Below are 18,624 nucleotides of genomic sequence, written 5' to 3'. Positions count from 1 at the left end.
TTTCTGTGCTCAGTGCTGCTGGGTGTAATTTTCGTAAGTGTTGCTGCCTACTGGGATCCCAAGGCAGGCTGGGCATTGAGGCTCTGCCTACAACGTGCTTGTGCCTGCCCAGCCTTCAGATGTGACTCTCAGAGGTCAGTGAGTCGAGCAATGGATGGCCTGAGCTCAACAGTAGGAAATGTGAAAAAGAAGGTCACACCCTGCAGGTAATAACGTGCTCAGCTTTGAAGGAAGGTGCTGCCTTCAGCCAGGTTTCACAAGTGTGGATCTTATCCCAGAATTAGGCTCCAAAAACCAAAGAGGGAGGAGTTATTTCTATACATGCTGCTTCATCCATATATATGTCTGACAGAGAGTCAGGAAGACATAATTTCTAGTCCCACAAAACAGAAAAAATATTTGAGCCTACATCTTGGCATTCAGCATGAATGGGCTGAAGGACGGTGCCCACTGACTCTGAGCCCAGGGGCTGAGCTACTTGTGCTCCACAGTCCAGGGAAGTACAGCAGACTGGAAAAAACTGAGAAAACTGTTGTCAAAGTGTGAGAAAGCATGTGAGCTAGAGCCCCACAAGAGAAGGAAAGTAAAGACACAGACAAAAATGTCTTTATTGAGAGAGCAACAATTAGCAGCTCAAGGTTTCAAATGGAAAAATAGAGATGAAAAAGTAAAAAATGTTTATTTAAAAGAGTACTGGAGGACGGCAGTTCAGTGACACTGGAGATCAGCCTCTCAGGTAGAAGAAAGCTGCAGGACAGTTCAGAACACAAAAACCTAAACATATGTTTAAAAGCATCTCTTGGGATTTGCCATCTATAATTATATAGACATTGACTTGGTGTAGGGTGACTACAGTGTCTGGTGAGATGATTGTAGTTGCTAAAATCATAAGATTTAAACAAATGTTAGCTTGAGGTAACTGAAGAAATAATGTAAGACTGTAAGTTTCCTCTCTTTAAAATGTGTACAAAAAATTAATTGTATGTAATGCATTAAATTTTTATGACTTGTTGATTGGTCTCTCTCCTTTACAAATCTGGAACTCTTGCACTAATTCTGTAGTTTTTCTCAGTCCAAACCAAATGAAGGTTAATCATAGAATCATAGAATCATAAAATCATAGAATTGTTTAGGTTGGAAAAGACCTTTAAGATCCTTGAGTACAACCGTTAACCTAGCACTGCCAAGTCCACCACTAAACCATGTCCCTAAGCACCACGTCTACACGTCTTTCAAATCCCTCCAGGGATGGTGACTCAACCACTTCCCTGGCCAGCCTGTTCCAATGCTTGACAACCCTTTTGGTGAAGAAATATTTCCTAATATCCAATCTAAACCTTCCCTGGCACAACTTGAGGCCATTTCCTCTCGTCCTATCGCTTGTTACTTGGGAGAAGAGACCGACACCCACCTCACTGCAACCTCCTTTCAGGTGGTTGTAGAGAGCGATGAGGTCTCCCCTCAGCCTCCTCTTCTCCAGGCTAAACAACCCCAGTTCCCTCAGCCGCTCCTCATCAGACTTGTTCTCCAGACCCCTCACCAGCCTTGTTGCCCTTCTCTGGACATGCTCCAACATCTCGACGTCCTTCTTGTAGTGAGGGGCCCAAAACTGAACACAGTATTCGAGGTGCGGCCTCACCAGTGCCGAGTACAGGGGCACGATCACTTCCCTACTCCTGCTGGCCACACTATTGCTGATAGAAGCCAGGATGCCATTGGCCTTCTTGGCCACCTGGGCACACTGCCTGCTCATATTCAGGTGGCTGTTGACCAACACCCCCAGGTCCTTTTCTGCTGGGCAGCTTTCCAGCCACTCTTCCCTAAGTCTGTAACATTGCATGGGGTTGTTGTGACCCAAATGTAATCTTAAGTGCTTGCAGGAGAGAAAAATAAAAAAACAACCCTAATTGGTGTATACTGTTATCAATTTCTTGTATCTAAATTAAAGGATACGTTGCCTGAATCCCCAAGAAGTTATTGCACTCAGAATCTTGCTATGGGCAAAAGGAACAAACTTTGTATGCAAAGCCAAGAATTTATTGTTAGTCTAATCTTGCTAGTCTTAGTCTAATTAAAGAATTTTTTTTAGTCCACTAACAATGATGCGAATGCTTACAGTTCAAAATTCATACAATTAAAGTGAGGTATACACAAAGTTTCCAATATCTCCTCCTTTCTCTGGTGTCACACGCCCATTCCTTTTTCGGCACCGCTGTGTTTACTGGGCTACAAGGCTATAATCTGTACCGATCCCTGCAAGGCCTCTGAAAAACAGCAGACTCATTCTGTTGTCATTTTTCTCCAGACTGTCCTGTTAATGCTTTCCTAATCCTGTGTGTCATGGTGGCACAGACAGCTGCATTGGACTAGAGTGAATAAGAAAAAGATTTGTCCCAAAACTTGAGAAAAAAATGCACTATCACTGAGATAACATATACCTTTGCTTTTCTGAATCTCCACACAGTTTCAATTACTAAAATATTTTTATTAATGTGTTTGTTATACAGAACAGCACCTATTCAGCCTTAAAAACTGTCTTCACTGGCTTACCTTTTGGCAAACACTTAATCACCTTATCCAAGGAAACTTGCAGGAACATATTATGTAAAAGATATATGAGAAATTAACAGCAGAAGCAGAACTTCTCTGGAAAAAAAAACGTGGATAAGCTTCACTATGGAGTACATAAAAATAATTAATTGAAATTTCATAGATTTACGAGACACATATTCAACTAGTTATCACTGTTTCAGCTACAGTGAAGCCAATGGAATTCTGTCTACATCTACTGAAGTTTTATTCCACACAACTAATTGTCTCAGCTAGAAGTATGATGTCAATTTAAAATTCTTAAATAGCAATTACAGGTAATGCTTCTAAGATTTTATTTCTTCTAGAAGGGAATCTTGGAAAAATAACAAATGAAATCAATTTGTGATAAACTGCAGACTGCAATTCATAATGCTGCAATTTAGAAAATATGTGTTACTGTACAGCATTGTGCTATAATGGTGTACCAAATATACCATTTAACTGGTATTTCATACTTGGTAATGGCCCTGTCGTGGTTTAACCTCAGTCGACAACTGAGCACGACACAGCCGCTCACTCACTCTCCCCCCCCGCGGTGGGATGGGGGAGAGAATTGGAAGAGCACAAGTGAGAAACTCATGGGTTGAGATAAAAACAGTTTAATAATTGAAATGTTATAACAATAATATAATAATAATAATAATGTAATAATATAATACCCCCCCAACCGATGCCCCGCCAGTCCCCTGGGAGCGCCCCCCCCCCCGGCCAGCTTTCCCCAGTTTATGTACTGAGCATGACGTCCCATGGTATGGAATGTCCCTTTGGCCAGTTTGGCTGTGCCCCCTCCCAGCTTCTTGTACACCTGCAGCCTTCTCAGTCAGTAGAGCATGGGAAGCTGAAAAGTCCTTGACTAGTGTAAGCACTGCTTAGCAACACCTAAAACATCGGTGTGTTATCAACTTTGTTCTGGTCCTAAATCCAAAACACAACACTGTACCAGCTACTAGGAAGGAAATTAACTCTATCCCTGCTGAAACCAGGACAGGCCCTTACCATGTGTTTTAAAGAAGTGGGGAGAGAAGTAGAGAGGGAATTAATATACAAAATTATACCACAGAGATAACAATGAGAGGGTTCTTTCATTCCCTCTTCCATTTTTCCTCTTCTGTCCTAAAGTGTATGCATTTGTAAGCTCTAAGTAATTCATCCCTGTCCTAAATGTAAGAAATGGGAGGGATGCAACTGAACCAAATAGGAGTTAGTGCTGGCTGAGAAGACAGCAAAGCTCAACAGCTCCTTTGAAAATGCAGTAACAAGCTAGGACTGCTTTTCCTTTGCATAATGTCAGAAGACCAGAATGATAGAATAAAATGCCTGCACTTCCCTAGGGAGTCTTCTATGCAGGCCTCACACAACATCTGCCAACTCAGGTGCCTGAGGCATCTGCCTCTGAGGTTATTTAACCAGAGGAGCCACAGCTGCTATTTTCTTCTATGTAATACTTGGGTGGAAAGCTCTCAGGTACAAAGTTGGGTAACAGAATTCTGCAGCAAATTCTCTTCGAAAAATAGTCATAAGGAGGTATTTGCATCTGCTTTCAACCTCTTGTCCCTTAAAAAGTTGTTCTTCTGTTTTTTGCTCCTCCCTAGACTTCTACATCCCATTTTCATTCAAATATTTATGCCTTTAAAAACAGTTAGAATCATAGAATCAAAGAATCATAGAATATCTCAAGTTGGAAGGGACCCATAAGGATCATCGAGTCCAGCTCCCTGCTCCTCGCAGGACTACTTAAAACTAAACCATATGACTAAGAGCATTGTCCAGATGCTCCTTGAACTCTGACAGGCTTGGGCCCTGACCACTTCCCTGGGGAGCCTGTTCCAGTGACCAACCATTTTCTCAGTGAAGAATCTTTTCCTAATGCCCAATCTGAACTTCCCCTGATGCAGCTTCATCCCATTTCCTCGTGTCCTATTGCTGGTCAGCAGAGAGAGGAGATCAGCACGTCCCCCTCCACTGCCCCTCTTGAGGAAGTTACAGACTGTGATGAGGTTAATAGTCAGTCTGTATGACAGCCAACATGTTGGACCATACACAAAATCATGCTCCTAATAATAGCAGCATGCCCCTATCCCCTTTCTTTGTTTTTCAAATGTGTTTCTTCAAATCTAAGAAATTCCACAGATGCTGGTATGTGGAATACTCATACCACATACTCATACTCATTCAATATATGTCCTATCTCTCGAACTGGATCCAGGCTGCCCTTTTTCCCTGCCATTAAACTCAGCCCCACATTGTTTCCTTTTCTTAAAAGTGTGATTCTCCCTCTAACAGAAGATCCAACATCATTCTGAGTGTCTTAGAGGTGAGGCTGTACATTTGGAAACAATACTGGTTATGTGAGGATAGCTGAAGCAGTCCCCTCACTTCTCACCTGCTTGTTCCGGATTCTGCTTTTCCTGGAAAAAGGAATATGCATTTGTTAGAGCAGTGCCCTGCTCTGGTTCATTGCATGGCTCTATAAACCTTATATTCAAGATCTGGGTGGGGTTGGGTATAAGCAGCAGGAAAGGGGATGGTGCAAATTGGCACTATCACCAAACTCATGAATGTGTAAGCCTTAGACATGCACATTTTGATTGGTCTTCATTTGTTAAAGGACTCATTAAAAAAAGACACTAAATCAAACCCCAAACCTAACATTATAGCAATTATATGAGATAGCAGGTCTGTTACATGGTTGTCAAATTCATCATCAATGCAGTTGCACAAGGCACTTACTTTTAAAAAGCATGATTACTCTAACTCATGCAAAAAATACATGCAGGATTTTTGGGAAGGGAATCCCAATTCCACTGAAGTCAAAAGCAAAATTACCATTGATTTCAAGAGAGCCAGATTCACCCTTCAGAGTGAGAAAGAATTCAGGCTATTTGATTGCACAGCTCTTATTATAGTGAAGTGTATATATATATATGTAAATGTGTGCATGTGTGTATATATATATATGTTCTAAGTCTTTGGGATCTACCACAAAAGAAATACTGAATAATTAGCTTATCATAAAACAGTAGATAACCAACCTATTACAAGCAATATAAAGACTTTTTAAGGATGTATTCCAAAGTGTGGTTTTTTTCAAAATACTCAAGCAATAGTCAGCTCTAAAATATCCATATGGGACACTACATCTTTTACTAAAAGCACGTTTTACAATGCTGTGATAAATTTTCATGCTGCTTCTTCAAAACCTCTCAAAGTTATCAATATCTTTTTTGCATTGTTTATATTGGAACACTACTATAATATTGTAATACTACTTTATATGGTAGTAAAGTATTTCCCTATTAAATTATTTGAAGAATATAGCTTGTAGCTACAGTGTTGAACTGGGAACTCTTTCGGTATAATCATGCATTTCTGTAGAAACAAAGACATACAAAGCAGAAAGCAACCTTAGGAGAGCACCTTGTCCAATCCCCTGCAATTAGGCAGGACGAATGATTTTCAATTCCTTTCAAAGTTATTATCCCCAATACCAAATCTCCCTATACCATAGGCATCAGTATGAGTTTTGTTCTTATTTGCTTACATTTTGTTATATATTTGTTATATACTTGTTTATGCAAACTGTTTTCATGTTCTTTCCTAAATCATTGATAAGGTTTGAATAGGTGAAAAACAAATTTCTGAGAAGATCCTGCTTATTAACAATACCCCATTTACATTTATATGATTATATGAAATTTTTACAATATACCTCAAAAATCATCACTTAGCAAATTTTTAGTCCATTAAATATGCAACAATGCAACACTGATTTTTTTATCATTTTATTTTCTTTCTTGTAAAGCTAAATGTCATATACTGAATAAAGGAAGCAACAATATGGAATTGATTCAAATTGTGCTGCTTCTAATTTAATAATAAAATATGATACTATCTGTTATACCTGTTATCAGTGTCTTTTTTTTTTCCAGTTAGAAGTGAGAGATTTGCTTATCTCTTCAGCCAGCCTGTGTCAGTCAGAATAACCCAATCTGACAAAGGGCAAACAAGTGATCTGATTTGGAAAAAGCATTCTAAATGTCAAATTTGTCACCTGCTTTTTCAGGTGACTAAACGCCTTCTGCAGAGTGTAAGTAACAATTGACTATTAGAAATGTTGTAGAGTTGCTACTTACTATAATTCTGAGCTAGAATAAGGCTATGAAGAAAGCCGGCAGTGCACATCACACCCTCTTGGAAGGCAGAGGAGTGAGGTTACACTGTAATTCAGTTTACTGCACAGTCAGAAAGGAAAACTTAGAAGGAAGAATCCACACATCAAAGACTTTTAATTTATTGAAAAAGCCATACACAATCCCCCCAAATCTTTCATCTGCACTCTCACAAATGTGTAGTTCTAATCAAAGCCACAGTAATGCATGTCTCTCTAAATAAAAAGTATAAAGAGGAAAGGTGCTAGTGTGGAGGGAATGATGCAGTAAAATTCTGGTAGCCCGAGCTGTGAGCGAGAGACCTATTCATAAATATCTCATCTTCACCGTGGATGGATCAGCAGCTGAATTGGCTCGATGGTTTCCAGCGCTGAAGGATACTTCAGAGGTATCCTGCATTAATGACTGTCAAACAAGGTCTTCCTGTCAGGCGTAGGCTTGAAATTTGTATCCAGGCATGAAAAAAACCTCAACCCTTTGCTTTGCTAGAATAAAACTGTTTTTATTTCCTACTTTTAAAGTGATTCAAACATACCTAAAGGAGAGGAAGACTCTTTTATCACAGGTAAAAGTCTGAAGAAAACAGGGCAGTGGCAGCCTTCAGAGTACCTAGAACTGGAGACCAAATCAGGAGTTTCTGGAGTTGAGTCCTCCTGTGTAAGGCTATACAGAGTCAGTCTGGCTCCACTAACAGTGTCAGCAGTGCCAAATATTAGGATCCACAATGGATTCAATACTGGTGAACTTTATCTGCATGATCCAGCACCCCTCTTGGAAAGGGAAGGTCATGAAAAGACCTCCCATGGCTTCAGAAAACCTGTATTTTCACAGATCCTATTATCTTGGGTTAAATTGTTGCATGAACACAAAGTCATAATATTAATTTTTAATTTAGGCAGTGAATACAGAACATATCCTGCTGCACAAAAAGGACTCTTAGAATGATAATGTTAATCCTCTATGACAGATTTGAACCATGCTCAGAATTTAGCAAAAACCTGTTAAAAATATCACATTATTACAGTACGTATTTGTATAGTCTATTTATCACAAGTGCTCATGTGTGTTTGTGTGTGGCCATGTGTGTGTCTGTATCACATCCAGTTGCACTTTCATCTATACTTACACACCCATTATGGTTGGCTGTCTTGCCAGGAATATGAACTGTACCTGGAGGAATTAACTGTAATCCTTTTCATAAATGTGCTGGTTTTGGCTGGGATAGAGTTAATTTTCCTCATAGTATGGAGCTCTGTTTTGGATTTGTGCTGAAAACAGTGTTGGTAACACAGGGATGTTTTAGTAATTGCTGAGCAGTGCTGACACAGAGTCAAGGCCTTTTCTGCTCCTCACACCACCCCACCAGCGAGCAGGCTGGGGGTGCAAAAGAAGCTGGGAGGGGACACAGCCGGGACAGCTGACCCAAACTGACCAGAGGGATATTCCATACGGTATGACGTCATGCTCAGCATATAAAGCTGGGGGAAGAAGAAGGAAGGGGGGGCATTCAGAGTGATGGTGTTTGTCTTCCCAAGTCACTGTTACACGTGATGGAGCCCTGCTTTCCTGGGGATGGCTGAACACCTGCCTGCCGATGGGAAGCACTGAATGAATTCCTTGTTTTGCTTTGCTTGCGCACAAGGCTTTTGCTTTACCTGTTAAACTGTCTTTCCGATTCTCTCCCCCATCCCACTGTCGGGGAGTGAGCGAGCGGCTGTGTGGGGCTTAGTTTCCGGCTGGGGTTAAACCATGACAATAAAGAATCTAGTCTCTCTGGCAACCCACAAGCTTTATTTCCGTTATCTAAATCTTTTATCTTTCTTTCTTTGATTGCAGGATAGTTTTTCATCTCCATATTTTTCAGTGAATGAAGTGCAGATGAAGTCCTCTTACGTGACAGAAATATTCCACCTTTCCTGTGAAATTGCCCTGAAGGTCTCATGAAAGACACCACCTTCTGAATTATTAGGTGCATATAAAAATAGTCATTTGCATTTCATTAAAATAACACAGGCTTACTGTTAAGACTTCCTTCCTGTCCTTTTGAATTTGTGTGCACTGAAAAGAGCTTTTTTGTAAATATAATCACTATCTTCCTTTTTTAAAATAACTATAAGGAAAGAGATTTCCTCTTCCTATTTCTTTGATATTTCCTTCTTATGCATGCAGAAATACTATGCCATTCTGTAACTTGTTCTTTTAGGATAAAAGAATCTTATGAAAGCTTTCTAAAACCTAAAGAACTGTAGTTATGTTGGGTATTGTTTTGGCCAATCCCTTCCTTTTTTTTATTAACAGAAATTTTGATTCCCCAATACTGATCTTTTTGTCACATTCACTGATTCAGTTTAGGGTGGATCAAAAGCACTCTCAGTACTAAACTTGTAGCTGGCCAATTCTCCAGTACATGGGTGATAGTCTGTCTCTCGTGAAATTTTGCTGTCACCACAGCAGAGTTTGCACAGCTTGGCTGTTGTGTGTGCTGCTCTCTCAATGCACTTCCTTAACTTAGTTCCCTGGCCTTTCCTCTTGCCCCTTCTTGTCCTCTTTTGATCCTCCAGCTCCAGGATCACAGCCTCAGCTATCCTTGCAATATCACTATGCAGGCCCAGGCCAATGTACGTTGGTTCATTTGTCAAAATCTAAGCAGGCTGTCCTGGCTGCAGGAAATAAAGCTTTTGTTGCAGGTCTTTCGCATTGTAGCTGTTTGTCTTTCTGGGAATAATGCCATGTCTTGGATGCCAAATCTTCCCAATCAAAATTCTGGCTTTATGATGCATGTTTTGTGCTGTGCCTGGCTGGCTTTATTTCCTCATGCTACACGTCGCTGCCTTAACAAGCTGCCAAGTTCCCGTGGAGCCATTAAACCTTTGTGCCTCATCTCTCCCTCTCTCCCTTCCATGCTTGTCATAGCTGAATCATGCAACACATACACAGACAATATTCACAACAGAATTTCACACAGAAAAGAGAAGCAAGGCATGGAGTATATTCTCCTATCTAAAACCCAATAAGTATTTTCTACTCGTGATGTGTAAGGTTTATAACCTAAACTCAACCTGAGAATGCAAAGGAACATATCCCTAACACTCCCTACCAGAATAGCCTTTTCCATTGACTTAGTGCAAGTCACTGAGCCTGCCCACAAACACCATGTGCAGTGACAGCATTGGAGTATATTTGACTGCACTCCCTTGGGCTTAGTCACGCGTGACATTTTTGCTGGTCTGGAATGACCAGGTCAGGATAATACCACCACAAGCAAGAGATGCCTCAAAGTAACCAAGTTAGTTACAAGCAGGATATTCACACAACCAGGATGCTTGCGATACTCTTCTCTTTAAATTTGTTACAGATTTGTAATGCCAGGTGCCAAAATCCCATTTGGGCTAACAGGACTTTGTAAGCCCCTTGCACACAGCATGATACCAACTGTCATGGTAGAGTTTACCTATTTGGACAATGATCAGAGGATTCGAGGAAAGCACGAGGGTAGAATTGGTGGGTTCTTCTTCCTCTTTTCTATTTCCATGCTTCCCCACCATTCACCTCCCCAAGGCCTAGGATCAGTTTCAAGAGATATCTTAGCCAATGCAGGAAATCACAACAGGATGACTGTTAATCATTCCTGTTCCCCATACCCTAAAAAAATCCTCCCTTTCCTAGATGAGAAAGAACAAAACCACTCTGATTTTCTTGCAAAATAAGTCCCAGCACCAAAGGCACAGCAGCACATTACAGCTGTGGAGGGTAGAGAAGATGCATCAGAAGGTTTGTCATCTGTGGAGATGTTTAAAACATGACTGGACACAGTCCTGGGCAACCAGCTCTAGCTGATCCTGCTCGAGAGGAGGGGTGGGCGAGATGATCTTAAGAGGTCCCTTCCAGCCTCACCTCTTCAGTGATTCTCTACAAAAGCTTGAGATCTGGAAAAAGGCAATGAGAGAAAGACGTGACTCTACCAAGAAAAGGTGTTCCATCCTGCCCTACATCAAGGAAGGCATGGCACACATTAAATGTTTCCAGATGGCACGAGGTGTCTCAGTGGAAATAATGTCTATTGTTTTTAGATTAAGAGAGGGTAAGAAAAATTATCACAGATGATCTGCCAGGTTTGATGGCACCTTCAACATCATCAAAGTCAGCAGCAGGATGTAAGAAGCAACTTGCTATAATAACAGAACTTACTTATGTCATAGTTACACTGCTTTTCTCATATAATACTTTATATCACTATCGGAGACCAAAGTTTGGTCATAATAATTGTTCTAATACCATTCCCAGGTAAAGCCAGAATATCTAACATTTCCAGGAAGAGTCTGATATTCTGGATTTTTTTCTGCCTTTGGAGATTCTTTAAGCAAAAATCTAATACTGTCACTTTTCTAACTCAGACTGTTTTTTTAAGACTTAATAAGTTTGTGAAGGGTTGGAGGTTGTCTTTTCCACTGATTTTCTCCTCATGCCCTTATCCAGGACTGGGTTTCAGAAATCCTCTAGGGTAGGGGAGCAATTTTCAATCCTTTCATAGAGACTTGAGTTAACAGAGGTTCTTACAGTACCTCAGTCTCATGACATGCCTATATGTTTCAATTATCTTTGTTTTATTATATAGAAAGCAATCCCCATTCCCAAAAATAAAACTATATTTTCTACACAAATTAGGAAACGAGGGGCAGCTCTCACACTCAGGGAAGCTTTCTTACCCTTAGTAACACCTTCCTAAGCATTATTCCCTCCAGCACTAAGCATGACAGCACACATGCTGGCACCAACCCTGATACCAAAACACACCACAGCAGCATGTGCAAATTGGAGCAACAGGTACATGCTGGAACAAGAGGTGCACTGAGGCTGTACAGTAGGTGCAGTTGGAGGGGTTCTCACTAGCTAAAAACGTTAGAGCAACCCCTGTGTATAAGTCTATTTTCATACATTATCTATCATGAGATAACATTACACAGCTAATTCATTCATTTACTAGATTTTTACAATCTTCACCATCATACTTTATCATACTTTCCATGGCAGGGTCTAATGTCACATGTTTCCAACATGACTTGAGCAAAAATCTATTTGTATTTTTGCTGCACTCTTCTGATTTTTAGGTAAGTGTTCCTTACTTGTCAGGCAGATTTTTTCTTCACTACTTTTTAAGATTTAGAATATTTTGTTTGTTTAGTTTTTGTGGTTTTCAAACATCCAGAATTATTCCATAAAATTCTCTTGCAATTCAATTTTTAATACTTCTAGAAGGTCTTGGAAGATTTTTGGATGAAGGGTACCCTCTTGGATTGTTTTATTTGTCCCCTCCTCAAGGATGAAAAATAGCTTGCACATGAATTTTTAGAAAACTTAGTGTTAGTACCAGACACCAGTCAAAGCACTGAAATGCAAATTCTGAAACAAACTTTGTAAAATTCTGGATATGCTGCTTTATCCTATATAATTAATCTTCTTTCTTCTATCCTGTAATCTCGGGCTGAGCTGTCATGCAGTATGCTCCGTCTTTGCCTATCTGAGGCAGCACTAGTATGCACTTGCTAATCATCTTCTTTGATACAGTTCATCCATCACTCTAATGTAATTATTTGTCTTATGATAAATTCTGTCAAGATTGGTAGAATATGATTAGATTTCCAAACTCTAAATAGTGAGAGAAATGCCTCTTTGAAGCCCACTGATAAGTAAACGGAAATTCCAGAAGTATGATCTTGTATGTTGAAGACAAAGAGGGACAAACTGACCACAATATGGGCTCAAGGAACATAGTTGGGCACAGAGAAAAAAGGTAGCCAGGGGCACTGAACATGAGCTTTCAGCTTTGTCTCTCCCTGCCTGTTGATGCTTATTGCCTGCTAGATGAGACAAGCTAAATTGTCTTAATTATGCAGCTCAAGAATAAGGAAGTCCTCCAAACAGATCTTCCCTAGTAAGACGCAGTCAACTTTTCCAGTTAAGGTCAAATAGCCTCAGAAGCTGTGAGAGATAAACCCATCATTTGGTGCAATACACACCAAGTTATAGTTGTCAGCTGAAACTTCCTCCATGATCACAGAAAAACATTCCGGTCTATTAGCCCTGGGTGACATTGCGCCTTGCCCCATGCATACTGTCGCGTGGGTATATATAGTCATGTTGTCTTTCCCCTCCTTCTCACACGTTAATCCTCAGTGGGTCTTCTGCTCTGGAAAAGGTGGGAGCCTCCTTCTTCAGGTACTACTTGATCAAAGACACCAATGTATCTGCAAATGTCCTATACCTTTTTATACAACACATCATAGCAGAAGATGGCCCACAACTAGTAATGGGTATATCAGATTTTGGCATACCACGAATGAGATGGTCAGACTGTCCTTGCCCCTTTCTTTGTCCAGATGAGCAAATGAGAACTAGTTCATTTGCTATGGCTGTCAATCAATTACAACTCTTGCTCTGAGCAAATATCAAACACTCTGCTCAAGAGATATTGTGCCTAAATGTTCTGGCTCACATTTGCCAGCTTTAGTTAGTAATTCTACTGTAGGTGAAGCTGACACATAAATTTGGTTATAGAAGATTTAACAGAGGTTATATTTATTAACCCTTATTTAATCATCTCAGCCAAGCAAACAGCTTTGATCAACAGTGTAGAGCTATAGTTCAATATTTACACCTTGCATGAAAATATGGCATTTAATCTAATCAAGTTAGCCAATGCTGAACATGCCACATTAAATGTTTGCTCTTCAAATCTGGAGTTCATTCATTCTGTCATTCTAATTCCCAAACCCAATTTGAAAATAGTTTGCATTACATGCTATCTTGCAGCTTTATGTGTTTGCCTACTAAACACAGGTTAAATGACCTTGTCCTGTGAATGTGACATTGTTAAAATCAAAGAATAAATGCAACAGTATTATCTGCAAAAAGAAAAACTAATGCATTGCTAACAGGAAAAAGACAAAATATCTCTTTATTTGTAACAGTTCTTCTGCTACCAAAAATAGTCGTTTTCTGTTCCTCAGCAGAACATGAGCAGCTTGTGTGCTGATTGTTTTTTCTTTTCCCACTCTAGTCAAATCTTTTAAACAGTAGATTGAAAGATGAACAAACAAATGGGGAGACAGTAAAAATAAACAGTGTAAAGTTAAAATCTCTAGAAAAAATGACAGTCTAAAACAAAGCAGTGAAGCCTGACTCTAATCTCATACAAACCAGTTCCAGTAAAGCGGGAGTAATTCTAATGATCTTGAAGGAGGTACAATGGGAGAAATGAGATCACAGTCAAAGCCTTATTTCCTCATTGCTTCTTGGGTTTCTCACACTGGCAGTGAGACAGCCAGGAGGTTAGGACACTACTTCCAGTATGCAAGGAAAAAAAGAAAAATCCAGCTGTATTAAAAAACAAACAAACAAACAAAAAACAAAACAAAAAACAAAACCCAAAGAGTATTTCAATTCTCCTCCCTAATTTCAAGAAAGGATAAAGATAGTTTTATTGTAAATTGTAAGAAAAAATATGTTAATAAAACAGTATCAGAAGGACAGAACTAATTAGAAATTAGTCTTGAGCTAATTTTAAGACATCTGCATCTTTTACTTGCAGTAAATTTTAATAAAGACTCCCTTCACAAGTGCACAACATCTACAGATGTGGAAAAACTGAACTTGTATAATGAGGCAGAACTGTGCTGGTCACCACTAGAGGAATATCTCTGTGTTTCAAATGTTTCTTCAAAGGACTGATGACCAAAGCAGACAACTGAAGTTGTGAGAAGGGCAGGTCAGGGCATGGCCACTCCATCAGGCCATAATGGCACCATGCTTGTGCTGTGACATACCTGCTACTGGACCTAGCATGCATATCTCTTGCACTCTGCCAAACTCCACACCATAGACTAATCCTTTGAAACAGCCTTTATATTTTCAGCCCCACTTTACTCTATTGTGTGCAAAAAAGCATGGAAAATATTTCTATAGGTCTTCTGCATATTGACATATCAGTATTAATATAAAACTTATTTTCTTCCAATACACAATGTCCTACTCTCTCCCTCCTTATTTTTTTTTTTTTTGCAAATATATATATACATGTAAATATATACATATAACATTTCATAAATGGTTTAGAGGGGAGATTATTGATATCATTGACAGAATGATACAAAGATAATGGTTATACACCAGAATATATGTTACACAAAGAAAATTAAGTGACTTGTGTGTGCTCACAAAGACAGAGAAAACAATAGACATCCAGACATTGATTCACCTGCCCTAAATTAGATACCTGGAAGTTAAATTCTGGATTCACATCTACTCAGCCTAAGTTCCTCTTATGGCCAATGGAGAAAAAAGAGCAATTTAAAGCAGCTTTCATCTCATCCTAAAGTAAGTCACCTTCTGGAGGTCTAATTCTCTCCATCCACTATAAAGGCAGCATAGGGCTTCCTGTTCAGCCATAGAGAAATTTATACACTTAAAGTTAGGTCATATGGTCCCACCCAGACCTCCTGATTCCTATGCTATATATGAATATATATGAATAAATATTTTATATATATGTGTTGCATAGAGGGAGACCTAAGGAGTTTGGTTCACGTTCCTCTCTATTTTTCCATTGCTTCCATTCTTTCCCTTTCCTCCACTTACGAAATATCTGACTGTTAAACACGATGAACTATTTTATTGTTAAGCATTTAAGAAGAGATAAATGATGGTTTGAATGTTAATGCACCAAGGTAGATCAGAATCTTAGCACTGTTAAATGGTTTCTGAGCCACTAGAGCATAGCATCAGTGCTATAAAGAAGCACTCCCTGATGGATTGTTAGCAATACCCTAACTCTTTTCAGGACAATAATATTGACTTCACATTAGATAAACATGAATCTTCTAAACAAGAGGTGAATACACGGGAATCAGCCTCTTCTTTGTGTCTAGCAGCTAAAAGGCAGCAGGACACACTCTATAGAGTTTAATTTTAACTGTAATTAGCTTTTGCAGTGAAGTGCAGTAAGGTAAATGAAGCACAGTGCTGCAACACAGGACTAAAGAGAGAATAGAGGAGGTCATACTCTTTACCTTGACAATTTTTGTTTTTCACAAAACCCATTATTAGTAAAGCACAGACATTAAATGACCCTTATGCTTTCAGAGAAGTAGTTGTGTGGGAGACCAAAAAATAAAAAAAACAGTGAGGCATTGAATCTGTGGTTGTAAGTTGCTCAAATGTGAATGTTGACATGCCAGGCAAAAGGATAGTCTTTCCTCTTTACCTGTAGACCACAAATTCTGAAAAACTAATGCAATGGCTCAGAGAAATTGCTTAGCATTTACCAATTGGAAATACATTGTTTATAGCCCCAGCAGAAGTTATAGACATCAGTGAATTTTTACCTTTACAGGTACAGTTTTCTGTCTGCTAATAAGAAACAGAACAAATTCTGTCAACCGATATATTGGCATAAACCAAGCAAATTACACCATTACCAAGATTATGCAACAAAATTTAAAAGAACCCAACCAAAAAAAAGACTTTCTACTAGAGGAAATTTTTAGAACTTTCTTTCCAATAATTATTAGAAGTGAATCTTGTATAAAGTTATCATTTGAAAAATCAACAAAGTGGGATTTGCTGATTTTCAAAACAATTAGATTGATGATTTTTAAACTCCTCTGTTGTTTAGAATTAGAATAGCAAATTTGGAAAACAAATCTGCTGCTTATTGGAGTTCCCAGTTAGAATGATACAGATCTTCAACAAAACAGATGTGTTACAGAAGAGACCACTTTTTTATGAATGTGGATACCTATTGCATCCTAATTCTGTATTGATCATTTCCATACTTGCTATTTTTTCAGGTTTTTAATGCTCCAACTGAATTTATTAAGAACTTGGAAACTTTTGATAAGCACTAATTTCAGTTTTGTTATAATTTTACCAAAAAGTAAAATCCAAAATTCTAATACTTATGGTAACCCTTAAGTAGTCTTTAAATTACAGGAATGTAGGAACTAGAAATCCAGAACTTGATGCAATCATTTACTCTCAGTCCTGCCATCACTTAACTCAAGACAGAAATTTACATTTGTCACCACAATCTGCATCATTCCAAGAAACATGGCAACAGAAAACATCCTGGAAAGGACCTCAAGAGGCAGGCCAATCCACACCCATGTGCCAACCCTGAATAAGCTCTCCCCATGTTCTTCTTGACAGATGTTTGTCTAAATCAGTCTGCAAATTTTCTTATTCCAAAGATTAATTCTCCTTATTAAAAAAAAGATTTTTTTGTATAAACTCGCTAAACTAGGCTGAATTCCTAAGCATACTGAGTTAATGAATTTCCATTCACACTCTCAATGTCTACAAGCTCACTGAAAAATCCTTTTCACAGAAAAACTGTGATGTAGTTAAAATATTCACTGGCTGCATAACTTTTCTATACTCCACTTGGGTTTCATTTCAGCCTAATTTGCTGGCATTTTGAAAAATTCTTCCAGATAAATCCAGATGTTATATCCTTCATCTACACATACCTTGCGTCACAAACCTCACCCTCAGATACAACACAGCAAGATAAGTGTGACATTAATAAAAAAGTTAGAACATGAAAATGTAAGTATTACCTTTCTTTGGAAATTTGAAAGTGTCTTCACTGTAAGTTTAGTTACTCTGGAGAAAGTCAGAGTTGACAAGGCAAAACAAAACTCTATGTTTTCAAATCTTTGTCCACAAAGCTGCAATTTCCTTCAAAACTTAAGTGTAGGAAAAGAAGAAGCAATAGCCAAGAAAAAGAAAATTTCTGAAAGTTTATTTTAAATTTTCTTTAAAAATTGTCACCAGTTTCATTGCATATTTAGAGGCTGAGTGCTTCTTTGTGTGCATACCAATCCACTCTCCCACTTCTTCATTACAATTGCTGATGTAGCCTTGCCAGTAGCTGCATAGCTGCTATGGCAGACAATTAAAGGGAATTTCCCAAACTGCTGAAAGGTAAAAAAAAATTCAAAGAACCAGACAAAAAAAAAATTAGAGGTACCTATGCAGCACCAGTGATACAAGGATCTCAAAAATGCTTTAAAGATGCTAATTATCTAAAGTTTGTAATGGCTAGGGATTACAGATTATTAAAGCATGCAAAAATAAAGTACATAGAATCATATACCTAATTATTAAATATTGATGCATACATTGAACTGTGTTTTAAAATAAATGTCCCCTGATATTTACTTCATCATTACTTTGCTCAGAGGTATTTTCCAGAATATTATATTATATTATGTAAGGCCATACCCTCAACTAGGACAAATCAGTATCATCCCATCAGCTTCAAATGAGCTGCATTGAGTTTAAACCAGTAGAAAATCTAGCCAATAATTTTCTTCGTCATTTTACAAAAAAGCCCCTGCATGCAGCATAGAACTTGTGTTTGAACACAAAGAAAAATAAGATTTTCAGTGTATGCACAGCAAGGAAAATTACTAACTTTTGGATATTGCAAATTTAAGGGATATATGAGAAGCTTACGAGGTCTCAGACCTTACTATATTGCTTCAGAACCTGGACCAGGGTAGACATGATGAAGAGGTTTAGCAGAGAGCATATTAGAAATTGGAGTAAGCTGCGACCATGCAATAAAAATTATAGCAGACAATACAATATAATGATTTTAAGAAGCATTGGAAGCATCCAAAAGAGTCCAACTCAAGTTTCACTTACAACTAAATTAATAACTTGGTCTCCAAGTACAGGCAAGTTTTCTGCCTCTCTTCCTCACGCTTTTTTTTTTCCCTTTCTTCCAGCCCATCAGTTCTGGCTTAAGATATGGTTCATAAAAACTTATCTGGAAACTCTTTTATGATTCATTTAATGTTTG

The sequence above is a fragment of the Pygoscelis adeliae genome, unplaced genomic scaffold (assembly GCF_000699105.1).
Source record: "Pygoscelis adeliae isolate BGI_AS28 unplaced genomic scaffold, ASM69910v1 Scaffold175, whole genome shotgun sequence".
Classification (NCBI taxonomy): domain Eukaryota; kingdom Metazoa; phylum Chordata; class Aves; order Sphenisciformes; family Spheniscidae; genus Pygoscelis; species Pygoscelis adeliae.
The sequence above is the reverse complement of the archived record's forward strand: the minus strand, read 5'-3'. Positions refer to the sequence as shown.